Source organism: Triturus cristatus, chromosome 11, assembly GCF_964204655.1.
Source record: "Triturus cristatus chromosome 11, aTriCri1.1, whole genome shotgun sequence".
NCBI lineage: Eukaryota > Metazoa > Chordata > Amphibia > Caudata > Salamandridae > Triturus > Triturus cristatus.
The window spans coordinates 398,954,564-398,972,933 of NC_140594.1; the positions used below are offsets into that span (position 1 = coordinate 398,954,564).

Here is an 18,370-nt window from a genome sequence, read left to right on the forward strand (position 1 = left end):
GCCGATTTTCCGAAAAAAAAAAATATTTTTTTTGGGCTTGGGGGTGGTTTGGGGACCCCTATATGAGGGCTGGGTGGTTAGGATCTCAAGAAACTGCCCCTTTAGACGTTTTTGGGCTTCATTGTTGCTGCCCAACTCTGAGAGCGAGAGAGAAAATGGCGGCCGCCGCTTCCTGGTTTCGACCGATTCGAATGTTTACTAAGATCTAAGAACCAATCAAAATCGCGCTCGCGCACGCCACCGTACGCGTACGGTAAGCGCACCGTAAGCGCACCGTAAGCTGCCACAGATATATATATTGATTTAAAGGCTATTTTCTCAGAATCTACTGAACAGATTTACACCAAACCTACAAAAGGCACTTCCTTGACCTGAGGACTACCTCTCTGCCAAATTTCAAGTAATTCTGTTCAGCCGCTCGGGCTGTAGCTGTGTCTAAAGGTCCTATGGAAAAATGCATGGGAAAAACGCGTTTTGGGACCCCCCTTTTATCTCAGCCCCCGCTGGACGAATCCCCCCGAGACTTTCAGGGTAGGAGCGGAGCTCAACGCCCCACCTATTTTGAAAAATTCGCGAGGATTCGTCGACCGGCGCCAAAGTTATTCCAAATAGAATGTAGCGGATTTCCTATGGAAAAGGGGTCCTAACTATAACTACCTACTGGCGACCGCCAGTAGGTAATGTGTGTATATATATATATATATATATGCAAACAGGATCAGCTCCTCCTGGGGATCTCGCCCGTGGTTGAGTGGCGCGTTAAGCCGGTAGAGCTACCGCCGGCAATTATCAATCCAGTGTATCTGCAAATAAGCAACGCACTCTCAGTAGCAGTAACGAGTAACGAGTTTAATTCACACTGTTACGCGTTTCGGGAGTCACGCTCCCTTGGTCACACAGTGATACATTCAAACACAATCCTCTATAAGTAAATACATATGGTAGACATAGTCATAGGACTTCGGATCTCAGTCATATATACAAGGGTGACTTTGGCGGCCATCTTTTAGTAGGTACATTCTGATATGCATAGTGAAGCAAAAGCACAGCACCAAATGTTATAACCATGTTATTTCGTTACTCGTTATTGTTAATTGTTTGTAGCATAAATGCACGAATACATTGTCAAAATAAGCACATAAAACTTGTGATAGTGACTCTTAAGCAACGGAAGGCCAGCCAAAAGCCACAGGGATCACTGTTAAGGTGACCGCCTTACAGTTTATGTATAAAACAAGTGCTCAAACAGTAAATAACACTATTTGCGTCATAGTGACATTTGCCCAATACGTATGCACACAGTTACATATACTGATATAAGTCTTTCCATAGACCCCATACTTATACCATAGTGGTGAGACTTCACTTCTTAAAAAGACCAGTAACTGTACATTGTTACAATAAACGCCTATAGAGTTCGTCATAGTGACTCATGAGCAGAGTATTGTTTGGACGAAGATAAGAAGTACATGCAACCGTGTTTATACGTTGTCTGGACAACCTTCTGGCCATGTGTCACTTTGACGCAAATAATGTTAGCTATTAAATATTTGAGCACTTTTTAATTGCTGAGAGGTGGCCACCATAGCCGTGATCCCTGGAGCCTTTGTTTTGGCCTTTCTCTGCTCATGAGTCACTATGACGAACTCTATAGGCGTTTATTGTAAGGTTTTGAGAATCTAGAATGTTCACGTCATTTGGAACATCCTGTGTGTGGTCCATCTGACTGACATCTGTCACTGAAGGACAAGTCACAGATAAATGGGGTGCCCATCAGAGTAAACGTGCTATTGAACCTTCCTTCCAGTTTTATCTTATTAACTTTTTAACACTGCAGATGAGTTAAGTGAGATGACTGCTGAGACACTAAGCACCTCTATGCCACAGATATAATTTGTCACTTATTCCTCATTATGCCGACTTCTGGTTGCATGAGCAAACCCTTTTAATCAATATCATTTCTCATGAAAATCTCCAGGGATATCTCTCTCAAAGAAGACCTCAGTTTTGTTCACTGGGTTTAGTTACACTGTTGACCTTTACGACATTTTTCAGAACAACCTAAACTATGGCCTAGTACCAGCTTCAAATCACCCTGGCGGGACCAATTAAAGTACTAATTCATCTGCTGAAGGGAGATTTGAGAATCTAGAACGTTGAGGAATAATTTGGAACATGTTGTCTGTGATCCTTCATATTAAAGTCAGTATCTTTCTGCTCCCTTCCTCTGGTGATTTTTCCCGCTAGCGCTAGGGCGCCTCTTCGGAGGTATCTGTGCGCTCTACAAATCTGATTGTATTGTTTCTGAAGGACCAATCCCAGGTGAAAGGGGCGCCTATCAAAGAGTAAACTTGATATTCGACCTTCCTTCCAGATTCCTTTTGATTTACTTTCTCACACTTAGGCCAAGGTGAGGTTTGTCAATGATGCTGTAGCCGGTCCATCAACGAGATGCTGTATATTGACAGTGGTAAGTTGAGTCCTCCAGGGTGTATGGTGTGTTTCCTGGAAAGCAGGTGTGAATAACGGTGCTTTCAGTTTCATCATGTAATATAACTGATTGTGAGGTACATGGATGAGTGTTAGACTATAGGACAGAGGCAATAACGAAGAGTGGCATCATGCTTGCTGGCTGTGACAGTGATGAGAACCACACCATGGCCTGTTTCCAAGATGTGATGCAGTTCTGAGGGTGGGATGAGCCTTAGAAAGGCCTTGTTTGCTGTGAAGACCCCATCCAGATTATAGAAGTAGACCTTAGGAATTTTAAGGTTGTGCAGGTATTGTGCCAACAGGAAAAAAAAAACACATCAGAAAACCTTTCAGAACTTTACCCTCAAAGTCCTCATTCAGATCGGCTTGATAATCAGGATGGTTCCTGTAAATGCAGTTACCCCGCCCACTGGAATTATAAGCAGAGTGTGAACACCACTGGTGAGCTGCACTCCACCAGCAGGTGAGGTCTCTGAGTGGAATGCTGGGGAACAGAATGCATGTCAGCCCTGAAACACCTGCAATTCCTGTTATTTCCTTCCACCACTTACCGAAATCCCAGAAATGGTAATTGCAGGGCGAGGAAATAAAAGGAGTTATTTTGGGCCATTCGTAATTAAGGCTCAAGTGTTTATTGATGACTAGGAAAAATTGATAACTTTTGCACATACATTGTGGTGACGTATGCACTGATTCTTGTACTGAAAAGATTAAGCTGTAAAGACAAAGGCAGAGAGAGGACAATGGATATAACGGGTGATCTGTTGGTGGGGCTTGCCACACTATTTCAAGGTTGGAAACATTACGCTGTAATATATAATGCATTTCCTCCCACTATATCATCATATTAAGTATTTTATTACTATATTTAATCCACACCATCCACCTAATCCTAATGACTATTGTAATAATCTCTTAGACATTGCAATGTTTACCTTGCGATGTAGTGGTTAGGTCGATATGACGGGAAACAGCCTTTACCACGAAGGCTTTTCTACGCGTTACGTTTACAACGGTACACCTACCATGTAAACGTCTTTACAACGTGTATTGCTTCCACGACCGTCTTTACCATGCAAGCAACGTCTTCACGGAACGTCTTCTTCCTCATCCGATTCAGTCCTTTTTTAGTGTTGGCGAAGACGTGAGAAAAAGGCAAAAAAAAGAAAAAAGGGGGCTCTGGGGGGTCTCTCCCCCCCCCCAAAAAAAAGTGAGAAAAAAAGGGGTCTTGGGGGGGTCTCCCCCCCCTCCAAAAAAAAACCAAGAAGTAACGTCAGGTCGGGGAGGAAATCGACGTCGTTTTAGGTGAAAGGGAATGACGCTTCAACTTGAAGACGTAAAACGTCAACAAGGAAGAACGAGGAGACGACATGAAGAGGTAAGGGGAATATAAATTTAAAAAATAAATATATGGATTAAGGGTAACGGGCAGTGGTAATAATAATAAGTATTGGAGGCTGGGGGGTCAGGTAAGGGTACAGGGGAGGGGTATAACCTTTACCAAGAGTATGCCATTACCATGCATAAATTTACAACAAAAATCGTTGTAAAAATATGCGTGGTAAAGGAACAATCGTGGTAAAGGTTATCCGTTGTAACGCATGCGTGGTAAAGGCATGCGTTGCAACGGAATGCGTAGTAACGACATATATTCCGATATGACGGATGCCCTAGTTTTGTCATGCGATATAATGCATGGGATACACCCTACCGAGCCAGGCTTAGCGTGAAGGTGTTCGGAGCCAATGAACTTTGGATGAGTATAAGTCTCAATGTCAAGGTCTGTAGGTCAGGTAATGTTGAAACGTGTCGGTGCATTGGTGTGGTCTGTGATTAATGGGGTGAAAACCCTCCCACACTGAAGGTTCAGACACTGCATGTATTATGGCCAATCAAGCAGTGGACAGAGGGTACAGGAGAGGTACAGCTGGTTGAAGCCTCGAGAGCCTGATGCTCTTCATGAAGGATTCTGCATCTTCCACCATACCTAACTGACCACGTAGCCTTGGTGCAACATGACAGTGCCGGATTAAACCCTGTGGGGGCCGCTAGGCAGTCGAAATTTTGGGGACCCCCTCGCAAATTATCTCCTAATAAGTTTTTAATTCTACCAACCAACAATTACTACTGTACCTTACACAGACGTAGTTTGCTAACTGACAGCTGCCACAAGATGAGCATTTGAGAGACAAACCGTTACGTGAATTTGATGTCTCTGGTTTATGCACTTTACGTTGTTAATGAGTACATTACATAAATACAGCATTTTCTCTATAGAGTCCTTAATGTAAAGTTTGCGTTTCTTTGAGTTGATTCATTTGTTTCTATCTTTTGGAAACAATTTAAGAAAGCTTGATTCCAATTTCTTTGAAGATCAAACCAACGTTATATTGAGCCGTTTCCACGGGCCTCTAAAAGGAGTGGGGCCCTTAGGCCGGCGCCTACGTTGTCTATTTGGCAATCCGGGCCTGCAGCATGATTATTTTTCATGTGTTGTGATGTGTGTGTAAGACGCCTGGTCAGGAGTGCTGGTTAAATTCTGACAGTGATGAGTGGAAATGACTGTTGAGGGGCTCTGGTGGTGGGCAGGTGCCTCGTGTCATGGTTAATTGGGAAGACAAGTGAAGTTCAGTTACTGTGCCGCTCTGAATGCCGCCTCTTCATTCACTGGCACAGATGGAAGGGGATATCAAACCTGCTGGCCACTGACTGGTGCATCAGAAGCGGGTTCCCCAGAAAGAAAGGGTAGATTTTAAGATGGCCAAGTACGTCTGAAGGGCAAATAAAGCTGGTGCAAAGTTAACCACATGTCCGGCCAGAGATTCCCTGAAAAGCCAATAGGGCCGAGTCGGAGTCAGCCATGTTTAAGGCTTGCCTTTAAAAGGCGGGTAGGGCAGGGGAAGAATCAGTCACTTATCAGCTCTCCACAAAACATCAAGGCAGGTCTTCGGCAGAAATACTTAGCAATCACCTTTGACGTGGGGTTAACTCTGCATGTATACACGGAATGCTTGCTGTTCACCACTACGGGACGCCTCTCCGAAAGGATAAGGTCGTGGAAGGGCATTGCCAACATTGGAAGGAAAGGGTCACGTTTCGGTGACGCCATTACTTTCTAGAAAACCTGTCGACGAATTGCTCAAGACTTGTATGCCAAGAAGCTCCACCCAGCGATTCAATCAAAATTCCTACTTATACTCGCCTTGTTTGCCTGCCAGTTTAGTGGCACTTCCCAAATCTCGGAAATCCCGCACTTGGAGAGATTCCATCTCTTGCGTGAGAGGCTCAGCTTCTTATAAAGAGCGGGAAGTGACGTACTCAGGGTTCGGTTCCAGAGGCGTGCAGAGGCATCAAAGGTGAGCACTACGGAGGGTGCTGCTTATGATGACGGTCGAAGCTTCTTACTTCGTATCTCCCACTCCAAACAAAGCAGGGTGAGAGTATTTGGGAATTTGGGATTTCCAAATCATTTTTAATGAGAACATTACGACGCCACAACATTTGTGGCAGAGGTGCGGTGCATAGATAGATACAGGTGTATAGGTACCGAGGCGAAATGTGCACCGTCCCAGCCATGTCTCTGGTCTGCCCATGTTGTGCGGGCCTCCTCTCAGGAGGAAGGGAAGAGTGGTAAGTTTTACTCCTGCGTCATTGCCCCTTTCCCGCCTCCAACCGATTGTTTCATGCTGTGTTACCACGAAATATCTCCTTTTTGTACCTCATTCATTTAAGAAAGGTGTCAGGTTTTCATTGAGCACAACGGTTTTGGGGATTGTCGGATGACTGAAAGCGAGTGAGAGAGATATCCGGGTTTATAGCTCTAGTATTCACACAATAAATCTGGCTGCTTGATAGACTTCGGCTCTAGAATAGCAAGAGGGCTGTAGTTAGGACATTGGAATTATGTTGCAAGGGAGGATCAAATTATGTGACAGGGTTGACTAAATTATGGGGAAAGAAGAGCCAATTTATGCGGCATAACACAGCACATTTTGCGGTAGTATTATTTTCTTATTTTGTCATTTTCACACAGGTTAACACTTTGTGGCCAAAGGTTCACGTCATTAGTATCAGTTTAACACCCAAATACAGCAATAACCCTCAGAAACACAACCAGTCAGCCTTTGAATCCACCCACCCAAAGTGCTCAGAGTAAGTCGCAAATCTGTAATGATGCAAATGTAAGGGTCCCTCAGGAATCTGCACTGAGCCCCTGAAGAAGAGCCGCTAAGGCTCGAAATGCATTGGGCAGCAAGATAAATCTATTGAAAATTTCATTTTTTTAAACCTGGATTGAACAAGATGAACTTTATGGACATTCAATGAATAAAATTGGAATGTATTCATATCAAAGTTTTGTTAATGTTAAATTGTTCAGTGAATTTGTTGCTTATATGAAAAAAAGAAAAAATCTTCTTCACATAGTTTGTGATAACAACAAATGTTGAAAAATTAATAGGTATTTTCACCAGTCAGTAACAGTGCGTAGAGGTCGGGTCCCACTGACCCCGAAATTGTTGAGCATTGTTGGCATTCATGACTGTTGCATGCCTTCTCTGCAGCACGCTTGAATTTAAAAAGGTTCAAGATTGTAAAAAGAAACACTAACCTTCTAAATCAAAACCAGAGTGTGCCTCTCCCACCAAAATTGTTGATTTTTAAATCCACCTACAATATCTGTTTCATCATTTACTGCACACTACACAAAGGGCACATGGTCAGTGACTGGCTACCGCCCTCCCCCTATGTCCACACCACCCCCGGACACAGCACCCTGGACGTGGTATCTTTGGAAGGCGGGAGGTCGAGAGACCCCCCGGCCGTATTTATTAAGTACAAAAACAATAAATTTTAAATTTGCATGATAAACAATTATACAAAAATTCAGCAGGACATTAGATACATTATTGTCAACAGGTGTGAGTGACTATCCTTAACAAAGACTCTAATACAGATTGTTTCCTAACCGAGTCTAACATCCTCCTCTGCATTTTTGTATACTAACATTTCTGGGCCATATGGCAAGGTCGCTAACCGGTGTCAGGTCCTACTAGCTGCGCCTCCCCTACAGGTGTGCGCATGCGCAGCCGGGCCCGGTAATTACCCGGTCCACGCCGTGAACTCCATTTACCCACTGAAGGAGGGCCCTTACTCTGCGCCATCCGGTGACGTCATGAGTATGCGCGCGCGGGGTGGCTACCAGCCTAAGGAAAGCGTGACTCCCCAACCCGCGCCCCTTTGAAGCACCAGTTACCTTGCCCCTGAAGTTCTAGGAGGAGCCAATGGCCCCTCCCCCTGGGCGGGCACCTCCGTAGGATGATGCCCGCCCCCTCAGACCTTCAAATAGTTGCTCACCGGTCATGACCTTACCGCCACAGGCCAGTATTGTTAACCGGCGATCTGGCCTCCCCCCAATCCTACAACTCAGAAAGGTCATGCCCCTGCCTCAATTCCCTGACCACACCTATGAAATTTCTCAACACTATGTCATCACCCACCCTAGTCGAGTGAACCACGACTTCTATAAAGCACAATTCGCCCTGACACCCCCTGTGACCAGACTATGCTGCAGCCCTGTTACCCCTGTGCTAACCGGCCAACCTCGAAGATTACCTCCTCCCGCAAGACCCTTCTGCCTAGTGGTAACAAGCCATTCCTCTACTAACTCTAGGAACTATTGCGGCGAAGGACTGTATCTCCTCAGAATATCAGTCCTAAAGAAAACCCCGAAACTGACTGAGGCCAAGGACCTATACTTGAAAAAACCACCCTGTTCTCAGCTCTGTCTGCCTAGTCTGCCGGTGTAAAAACGCTAGCCAGCCTCCTCCCTACTGGAATCGCTGCACTCCATGCCGAAGTGTACCTCGGCATAGTCATGTCGCATTCCCAACCCCATGCGAAGTATTCCCCCCGTTCTACCCAGTGGGTAGAGTACGCAACCACCCACCCAGTGTGGGGCAACACAAAAAATCCCAGAGCTGACTGAATCTGACAAACACGACATACCGTCAAGGAGCCTCAAAAATGGTCTTGATTGACGCATCGTATTTGCTAGAGGGGTGTTGGTATGGGTGAGAGCGGGGATTCCATTTCAGGCTACTAATCAGTTGGTGGACCCTGAGGGTAGGTTTGTGGTGGTGGAGGGGCGGTTGTATGGCCAGGATGTAGTATTGTGTAGTCTCTATGCTCCTAATGTGGATCAGGCGCGCTTCTTTACTGGCCTGACGGGATCATTGGCCCATTTTCTGGCGGGCCCCATTCTACTGGGAGGGGACTTTAACTCGATAACGGATGTTATACTAGATAGGTCGCATCCGCCCTTGGCCGACTCACCGGTGCGCCGGCTGGCGGCGCATAGGGCGGACTGGCAAGAGAGGTGGGGCCTGGTTGATGTATGGCGGGAGCAACACCCGGTTGATAGGGACTACTCTTTCTTCTCCGCTCTACATGCCCTGCATGTCAGGATAGACTCCATTCTGTGTAGTGGTGACCTGGCCCTCAAAATGACCCACACGGAGTATTTAACTAGAACGATCTCCGATCATAATCCGCTGTTGTTGATGGTGCAATGGCAGAGGCCGAGGTCCGCAGTTCCGATGTGGAGGCTGCGACCAGAGGCGTTAGAAGATCCGGTGTTTAGTGCGGCAGTCCAGCAGGGCATTGAACTCTACTTTAGGGAGAATGAGGGCTCAACCGCCACGAGGGCGACGGAATGGGATGCAATGAAGGTGGTGACCAGAGGTGTTTGTTTGGGCCGGTTCTCGAATGTGCGGAAGACGGTCCTGGCTGACCTGGAGAAGGCGGAGGGGGTGTTGCGGGACTTAGAGCGGGACAGACCTGAGCGACCGGAATTACATGATAGGCTGCTTGAGGCGAAGGAGGTAGTTGCGACTGCAACGGAACGGCTGAGGTGCTTTGATTATAAGCTGTATGCAACCAAAATGCATGCAGAGAGAGATAAGGTGGGAACGCTGCTAGCCCGGCTTGCAAACCCAGAACCTAGGGGTTGTCTGATCATGAGCATTGGAATGGAGACAGGGGAGGTGGTATACACACAAACAGCGGTGCTAGAGCGCTTCCGATCGTACTATACGGGCCTGTATAAGAGCCAGCTGGGGGCGGGGGGCCACCCAATGGCTGACTACCTGGAGACTGTCCAGCTTCCTAGGCTGGAGGCTGAGACTGCGAATGAACTGGGCGGACCCGTCACGCTCCTGGAAATCCGGGTGGCTATTAAGCAAATGGCTCGAAACAAAACACCGGGGATAGATGGCCTGCCGATCGAATTCTATGCGCAGTATGTAGACGTGTTGGCGCCCAGGCTCCTACTGGTCTATGCCGAGGCTCTAAAGCTCGGACGCCTGCCCCAATCGATGAGGGAGGCATTAGTGATCCCGCTACTGAAGCCGGGCAGAGACGCTTCTGATGTGACATCGTATAGACCATTGTCTATGCTGGCGGTCGACTATAAAATTCTGAGCCGTATCCTGGCCACTAGATTGATGCCCTACATGACCCGGCTGGTACACGAGGACCAAGCTGGATTTATCCCCACGAGGAGCACGGCCCTGAATGTTCGGCGCCTGGTCCGCATATTGGATAATGGCTGGGGGCCTACCCAGAGGCCGGCAGTATTATCCGTGGATATTGAAAAGGCCTTTGACAGCCTAGAGTGGAGCTACCTTGCTGCGGTGCTGGAGAAGATGGGCCTAGGGGATGGACTTGGGCGGTGGACGAAGGTCCTTTACTCCTCTGCCACGGCCAGAGTCCGCCTGGGATCGGTGGTTTCCTCAGCGTATCAGGTGTGCAGGGGCACGAGACAAGGCTGCTCGTTGTCTCCCCTGCTGTTTGCCCTGGCAATGGAACCTTTGGCGATGCGGGAGAGGACGGGGCTGATGTATGGTGGGATTAGGTGTGGGGGGATGACGCATTATATCTCCTTGTACGCGGATGATCTCTTGCTGTACCTCGAGAATTCGGAGGAGGCTCTGGAAGGGGCGGTGGAATTGCTGTCGGGCTTTGGAGGGCTCTCGGGCCTCAAGGTGAATTGGAACAAAACTTGTGTCTTCCCACTACGGGCAGAGGTACCGTACCCCCCGCTTACGATAGAGGTGGTTAGGGAAGCCACGTGCTTCACCTACTTGGGAGTCCGGATCTACCGCAGCGTCGGGGACCTGCTAGAAGGTAATATAGGACGTAGTGTGAGGGCCCTGAAGGGATGTATGGCCTTTTGGGCCTCTCTACCGCTGTCGGTGTTGGGCCGGGTAGCACTTTTGAAGATGGTGGCCTTGCCGCGGCTGCTTTACTACTTCCGCACCCTGCCGATCTGGATTCCCCAGCGGATTTTTGCAGAGTTGAGGACGATGATAGTGGGCTTCCTATGGGGAGGGGGGCGGCGGCGGGTGGCACTGGCCACTCTGGTGCGACCTAAACTGGATGATGGCTTAGCGGCCCCTGACTTTGAATTATACTACCTGGCAGCACAGTTACAGGTCCTAACGCAAAATATAGCAAGAGCATTTAGAGGCCCGGAGCATGAAAGGGAGACTGGTATCCAGAGACACATTTTGTCTTACATAGTCATGCAACAGAAGCTAGACGTGAGAGACCTCTCCATAGAGGAGAGAACCCTCCGACAGTGCTGGCACAGGAGCATGAAGAGAGGGAAAATCACACGGCCCTATGCGCCGGAGATCCCATTGGGAGTGCTGACGGCATTACCGCACGGCGGTGATTGGTCCCCGCTGGCGGAGTGGGAGGAGCTGGGGCTGCAGATGGTGGGAGACCTATTTGTCGACGGGGCGCTCGCCCCCTTTGAGGTATTACAGGAACAGTTTGGTCTCCCCGAAGGGAGTTACCTCCTACACGCGGCGGTGAGCGCAGCGATACAAAAGCACTGGAAGAAGGGACTGGCGGAACCAGCCGTGGCCCTGACCTGTCAGTATGTGGTGATGGCAGCGGGAAGAGTGAAGGCGGTGACCTGCCTCCACTCCCGACTGCTGCGAGAAGGTATAGAGCCGCTTACAGCTCTTAAGGAGAAATGGGAGGGCAGCATAGGCAAACACATTCCGGACACAGTGTGGAGTCATATCATACGGAGGACGTGGAAAGGGAGTAGGAATGCCCGCTTTCAGCAGGTACACTTCTTCGTGATGCATAGGGCCTATTTGACCCCGGGAAGGATTCGGAGGCATTTTAAGGTGCAGGACGCGGCATGCCCGAGATGTCTAGTGATTGGAGCGGAGTTCGACCACCTCTTATGGGGGTGCCCCAGACTGGGGACATACTGGGCGGAGGTGGGAGAGCTTTTGAATGCAGTCACCGACCGGGAGGTGGAGTTTGACATGGCGGCCTGTTTACTGCTCTGGTTTCCTCACACGGCGAAGACGAAAGTGACGAGTACATTTATAGACTTAGGTCTCATGCTGGCCCAGAGAGAAATCACATGGCACTGGAAATCCCGGGGGGGTCCGTCGTATGGGAGATGGCTGGCTGAGCTGCTGAAGTGGGCTGGCTGTGAGAGCGTGATTAGAAGGCGACAGGCGACCAGGGCTGGAAATGAGAAGGGATTGGAATGGGTGAGGGCATGGGAGCTGATAGTACAGGCTGTGAAGGATTACCGGCTGGAGAGTGCAGAGCGGGATGGCCCGGAGGGCGGGGTTCCATGAGGCCAGTGAGATACATGCAAAGCAGACAGCAGTGCAACCAGTGTGCTACATTTCATGGTCGGAGCCCATGCCAGCAGTAGTTGGGGGGTGGGCAGTGGGGGGGGGGGAGTTTCTGGGATGTTGTAGGGGGGTGATGATGGTTTACAGGGGATTGAGGCGAAGGGGTAAAAAAGCAGATGGTATACTGAGCTGTTGACCTGTCCATCTGTGCAATGATCGACATGACATTCAGAATCTTTGCATTATTGTGCCGCCCAGCCTCCGGGATGTGGGCTACATGGCTGTGTATAGTGCTGAGACGAGGGGTGGGCTCTGAGGTATCATGTGTACTTAGGTTGACGTCACGGAGTTCTCATTCTTAATTCTGCAATAAAAACACGTTTAAAAAAAAAAAAATTGATTGACGCATCGTGATGTACCACGTTGGAACCCAAACCCCTAGTATTATTAGCACCCTGCTCAAAACCTACACAGTTGACCAGCCACTCACATAACCCGGTACTCATTCCCAATGTAACTGTACAATTTGTGATACAACCCAGAATAGTGCCCCCAGGGTCCCAGATAATTCCCATGAGCATCCCCCAGGGCCTCATGTACTGCTGAAACTGAACCAATATGCTCTAAGCTATGTTCTGTGTTGGCTGCTGCCCCTACTCCGGAGCCTCCCAACCCACCCAGTGACTAATGTAATTACAAGGTGCGTTGAGGAATAATTCCACACCCGGGCACTCCCATTAGCAGGACAATAATGCTACGGTGCTGGATTCATCATAGGGAGTGACCCTCCCATTTAGGACCCCCTAAACCGTGAACTATCTGCATCCAAGCCCAAGGTTCTGGGATAGGCCCCGTGGCTGCCTATCCCCCTACACGGAGCATCCAGACTCTACTCCATGTCCGCATCGATAGGCGCCCGCGTGCATGCGCCGTAATGGCAGTTAACCGTTCCATGACACAGGAGTTGTGTCACCTCTGCCCCTGATACTCGTGGGTTTTTTTTACCATTGGTAAAGGTATATACTTACAGAGCGGCGCCCTGCCGTCAGAACTCGTGTGGCAAGATTAAATGGTGACAACCATACCCTCTCACTAGAATGCATCAGCAGATCTGCAGGTATAACCTGCCAGGCAGACGTACTGCCGACTTACCACTAATGGTAACCACAAACGCATGACAGCTATACAGTCCGTTATGAAGCACCATCCAGGCTGGCACCACTTGACCACTGGGTTGATCACCCATCCAACTTGACGGCGCCGCTTGCCCCTCACATTCCGGATCCACCGGTCCCCTTGATTGTCCACTTTTGCAATCATAGCGGCACGTAGCGCTTCCAGGCACCAGGCGTTGATCCAGGTAAACAAACGAAAATCAAAGACAAATGATTAGTGCCTTACACCGAGAGGTGCCCAACAACGATGTTTTGACTGCCTTGCTATTCCGCGAGACTGTACTCTTCCCCCCTTTTTCCCCTACTCCCCACAGGCTTTAAACGTGCCAAAAATACGTGACCCACACTTACATTACACTGTGGGAGTGGCTGGGCAATGGTGCATAAATACAACATGACACACCCCAGGCATATAATGACGCCGTGTAACGTACTGGGGGAGCGACGGTATCCTGTGCTGCCATACGACGTACAATAAGAAGTACACAAGCCCCATAAATGCAGAAATCCCGTGTGATACCATACATCATTGTGCACCAATGTGCTCCCTGGATACTAGTGTACAGACACTGAGCAGACATCGGACCCCAGTCCCTACATGTATAATTGGACCGGCGCAAAGGCGCCGTGTGACTGAACGCCCTCCTGCAGCTACTTCCCCTGCACATAGCGCCTAGGGCTTCCTTACCCCACCTTCCTACGCACCCCCCCACTGCACATATGGATACCCTTGCCGATGTGACGACAAGGCCTATACCTGTTCAAATTCACCTAAATGACCCTGACCCCCAGCCAGTGCCTAATGGGCCCCACCCCATAAACATTTTAAAGACAAGACATTAGGTAACACGCTGAGCCTCGCTTGCCAACTAAAAAATTGTAACACACTGTGCAACCCAGTAACCTACCATAAAGGTACTTCATATGTAACGGAGCGAAGGCTTGCTCCAACCTGGCAAATTACCAACTGTTTTGAGCAGATCCTACAATGATATGTCTGACACACCGTGTTAACAAAAAGGTGGGCCACCCCGGCAGGTGGCAATGCTGGTGGTACGGGCCCATCATGTGTACTTGGCTTACATGCCATGGCCCACACCTCTTGTATTCTTAACGATATTCCTCAATAGACCTGGTACCTCCCCCCTAGGACGCCGTCCTAAGCAATATTGACCCGCTTTGCAGGAACAAAACACCGACTCCTATTCTACATTTCCTATTCCTGCCCACTTTATTTTCCCTTATCTATAGCTAATCCCCTTAACGCTGCTTATTACAATGTTACCTAATGGATTTGACCTGCAGGCCAAGGCATTGGCTCCCGCCATCTAAAGAATCTCCAAACTGCCTGGATTAGCCCCCAAAAGCAAATGCTGACTGATTACTGACTAGCATCTATCACCCATATGTGTTCCCCAGTGACCCGAAGCCTGGTGATGTTGTAAACCAACAAACGGCGGTCAACAGCAGCCGCCTTCCTCAACTGTGCTCACCTGTAGGTGAGACCTACACAATCCAGGAACCTACGCCACGGGCATCGCCCGCAATTGTAGTCGGACTCAGAAAACGTCCCCTATAGAAATCGGACATTAAATGTAAAGGCCCTTAGCCGCACAACACCTGCCCTACCACAGGGACTACACTTGGGAGTGCCCTGTATAGCACTGGCCGCATCCCTTGTGTTAACATCAGACTCACCCAAAGGAGAGTGCCAGCATGAGCAATACTCGAGGAGCATCGCCCACGCTTTAAATGAAGACCGCCTATGCTAGCGCCTGTTGCCTAACATAGCACAACATGGTACACTCTGCAACAGTTGATGTACAAAAGGCGGGTTGTTAGCACGACAGCACTTCAACATCCGACTGACATAATTGTGCTCCGCAAGGGAACATAACCCCTGACCGTTTCTTCAGCCTATGCGAACTTGTGTAAGGCATGGAAGGATAGGATTCAAGTTCAAATGTGTTAAAGCGCACAATTGCCCCGCAGGTATTGGGAAGCTTTACATGAGCACCCGTTACATTACACAAGGACTCATTCACGAACTCTCGTAATGCAAGAGCCCCCGTTACGCGTGGGGAGATTTGTCCATACGCACAAGTTATGTACGCGACCCCGAGGCGCGATCCCTGATTTGAAAACCCCCAAACTCGGCAACTCTAGCCCTCACACCCCCTCCTCTCCCCTTTCCGGACGCAATTCATATATACGGGGCTTTGTCGCCTAGGGCATGCTCTGTTGCCTTTGCAGGGCATAGCCTATTATTGTTGCCACCTTGCCATGCAGTTTAAATGGTGGCCCACACACGGCGAGCTGAGCTACGCTAAGGTGAAGTTCGAAAAAACCCTCGGCACATTTTCTGTATGTGATATTGTCCCCATGACCCACTTAGCCTCGTAACCCCGACACCAACACGGATGGCAAACACGAAGCACCAATTTTACCATCATGAAATTAAATACCAGCCTTACATTGCTGCTCCAGGACATGCGAAGAGAACTACCTGAACCAGAATCAATGGGACAGTGACTTTACCACTGAACAACCCACGCTCCAGCTGCCTACCGCGTTGGCCTCAAAATTCTCTCTAATACACTAGCGCACACCGTTAAATCACTGTGTTCTAACCCTTTCTAGGAGACCCTGAAATGCAAGGACTATAGGAATGTCAGATGTATTGCTCCATTCCAGTATATGCACAAAATAAATACCAAGCGTGCACATCTTGCGCACTAGAAAGCTGACTTCACAATAAAAACAAAATGCTTAACACTGTAAACTGTCGTCATAGAATGGATGCGCAGCGCCTCTTAATCCATTTTCTCCACACATTACATGCATTCAGCGCATAAGGATCTGAGAACCTTTTGACACTTCCACGGTTACAAAAGTTAAGATGGAGGCACCTAGTATTGATGTGCCACTAGTGGCTCATGCCATGACTCTGCTGCAAGGCATCCCACAGCAGCTCCCCGTGACCCATGGAAACAAACACCTGAAAGGAAAGTCTCAGCGCGTCACAAAGACGACAGTGTGTATGCGTGCGAAACACCCGGCTCACATGTCTGGTTTCAAATCACAGTAGGAATAGTTTAACCGACAACGTTGCTAGATAGCCAAAGCCACAGAACAACCGTAAACTAAAAATGCCTAATCTCTCTACTCGGGCAACTCACCAAACATGGCCAAAACACACGATTGGACAAGACGTGCCAAGCCAACGTTGAAACGATTAATTAATACCGAAAACACCGTAATCCCTCCATGTAGGCCAACAAAACGATGAGCCAAGTCCCAATACCCAATATAAATTAGGGAAAAACTATTCTATTCAGCCTTGCGCAGCCAAGTCAACTGAGCAAACTGCTCTGTCTGCTTCACCTACGAAAACCTCTCCACTGCGCCGTCAAACAAACCCCCTCTGCTTAGCTTCCAAAACGCAGGTCAAAATTTTGCCAACTTATGACACTCTGACTCTGCGCGACCCAAGCATAGGGTCAAATCAAACACCAAGCGAAATAACAGGGTCCCTCCTCAAGGTGAGAGAAGTGCAGGTCATACAAACTCACCCTTAACCCTGTACAATTGACCAAACTATTTATAAAATATTGCATATTTATATAGCGCGAACTCGCCCCGAGGTATTGGAGCACAGGATTTACAATACACATTCAGGCACGGGTGGTGCAGTGATTTGCTCGAAAAATTACAGGACGTGGGACGCCTGCCGCTGCAAAATACCGTAGTACCTCATTAATAACGAAAGGGCGAGGGCAAGCCTCGCTTCGCTGGTTCCCCTTTGCACCCTAAATACACAGGCTCGGTTAGAAGAGGGGGGGGGCGGGAAAAAAGGGGGGGGGTGTGCAGGGCTGAACGCTCACCAGTATGTAACGGAGACATAGATATTGGGCGCTTTACACACCGATCCCCACACACACAGCTCATCCTGCCACAGCAACCTACTCTCCTTAAGCCGGCCTGCGCTTACACGTTTCCAGCTGCCCCGCAGTAGACTCCTACGCTGCTCCCGCACTGGTCACCGCCGACCCGCTCCACTCTGCCGATTAGCCCCCAACCAAGGCAACGAACCGCAGGTCGCCTCGTCGGTCCTCGGTCTTCCGGCACAAGTTTCCAGCCGCAGTAGACTCCTCCGCTGAAACCGCATGTCGCCTCCTCGTGTAACCTGCAGCGGGAAAATAAAGGAAAACAAGTAATTTACCGCCCTGCGCGCCAGGGCACGTCCGATGTGGGGGAGCGTCCAGGGAACAAGGGGGTCACCTGGGCGCTCCCCGCCGCTTTAACCCCCCAGAGGCCCCCCCCCCCCTCCCCTCCGACCCGGATGTCGATTAACGTCATCCGGGTCACGTAGGTAGCCAATCGGTGGTAGGGCGCGCCCCCAGTGAACACGCCCCACCACCGAGAAGTCCGGGGGAGGTCGCCGCACTGCCATGCAGGCGGAGGGGCCAAGGGCCCCCCCTTTCCATTTTATTGAGGAGTTATTTCAGTCTGTCTTGTGTATACTGTGAAAAAAAATATTTAGAACGACTGTGACCTTGCAACCGATTCCCCCCAAAAAGCCAAAAGGTACAGAGAGGACCTGAAATAATTATTATAAAAATAATAGTAATGTATTGTTTAAGTAGTTATCATGAGATGCAAACCCCTGAATATATGGACAGCTTAAAGCTCATTCTCCGAGCTCTTCAAAGCAGCCTTCTTAGGCTGAGGTTTGCCCCATACACAGCATGCCCCGGGGCATAGGACTCCTCCGGTGGCGACTCCTTCCATCTCTCACACCAGAGTTCTAGATTCGCTCAAGCAACATCATCTGGACTTATGTTAAAATAATCTACTTGTTACCCATACTTGAGTGTATATTGCATCTTAATATTGGCAAGGGGGTTGGGTTCAAAACCATGTGATTTAGCACACACAGAGCACAAGAGTCTCACACAACCAGGCATGATAAACTCGTTTTCTTATGATTTATGATCACAGAAGAACGCTTCAATTGGATAGAGTAACCATTTA

The 18,370-nt window shown here is 48.9% G+C and overlaps 1 protein-coding gene across 1 annotated transcript in view; it reads left to right on the forward strand.

The window, feature by feature from the left end:
* Positions 1-5,760: 5,760 nt before the first annotated feature.
* Positions 5,761-18,370, forward strand: part of LOC146784288 (uncharacterized) — a 161,110-nt gene continuing 148,500 nt past the window's right edge. The window contains exon 1 of the mRNA XM_085634364.1: positions 5,761-5,849. The gene's annotated coding sequence lies outside the window, so the exon portion shown is untranslated. The remainder of the gene's footprint in view (positions 5,850-18,370) is intronic.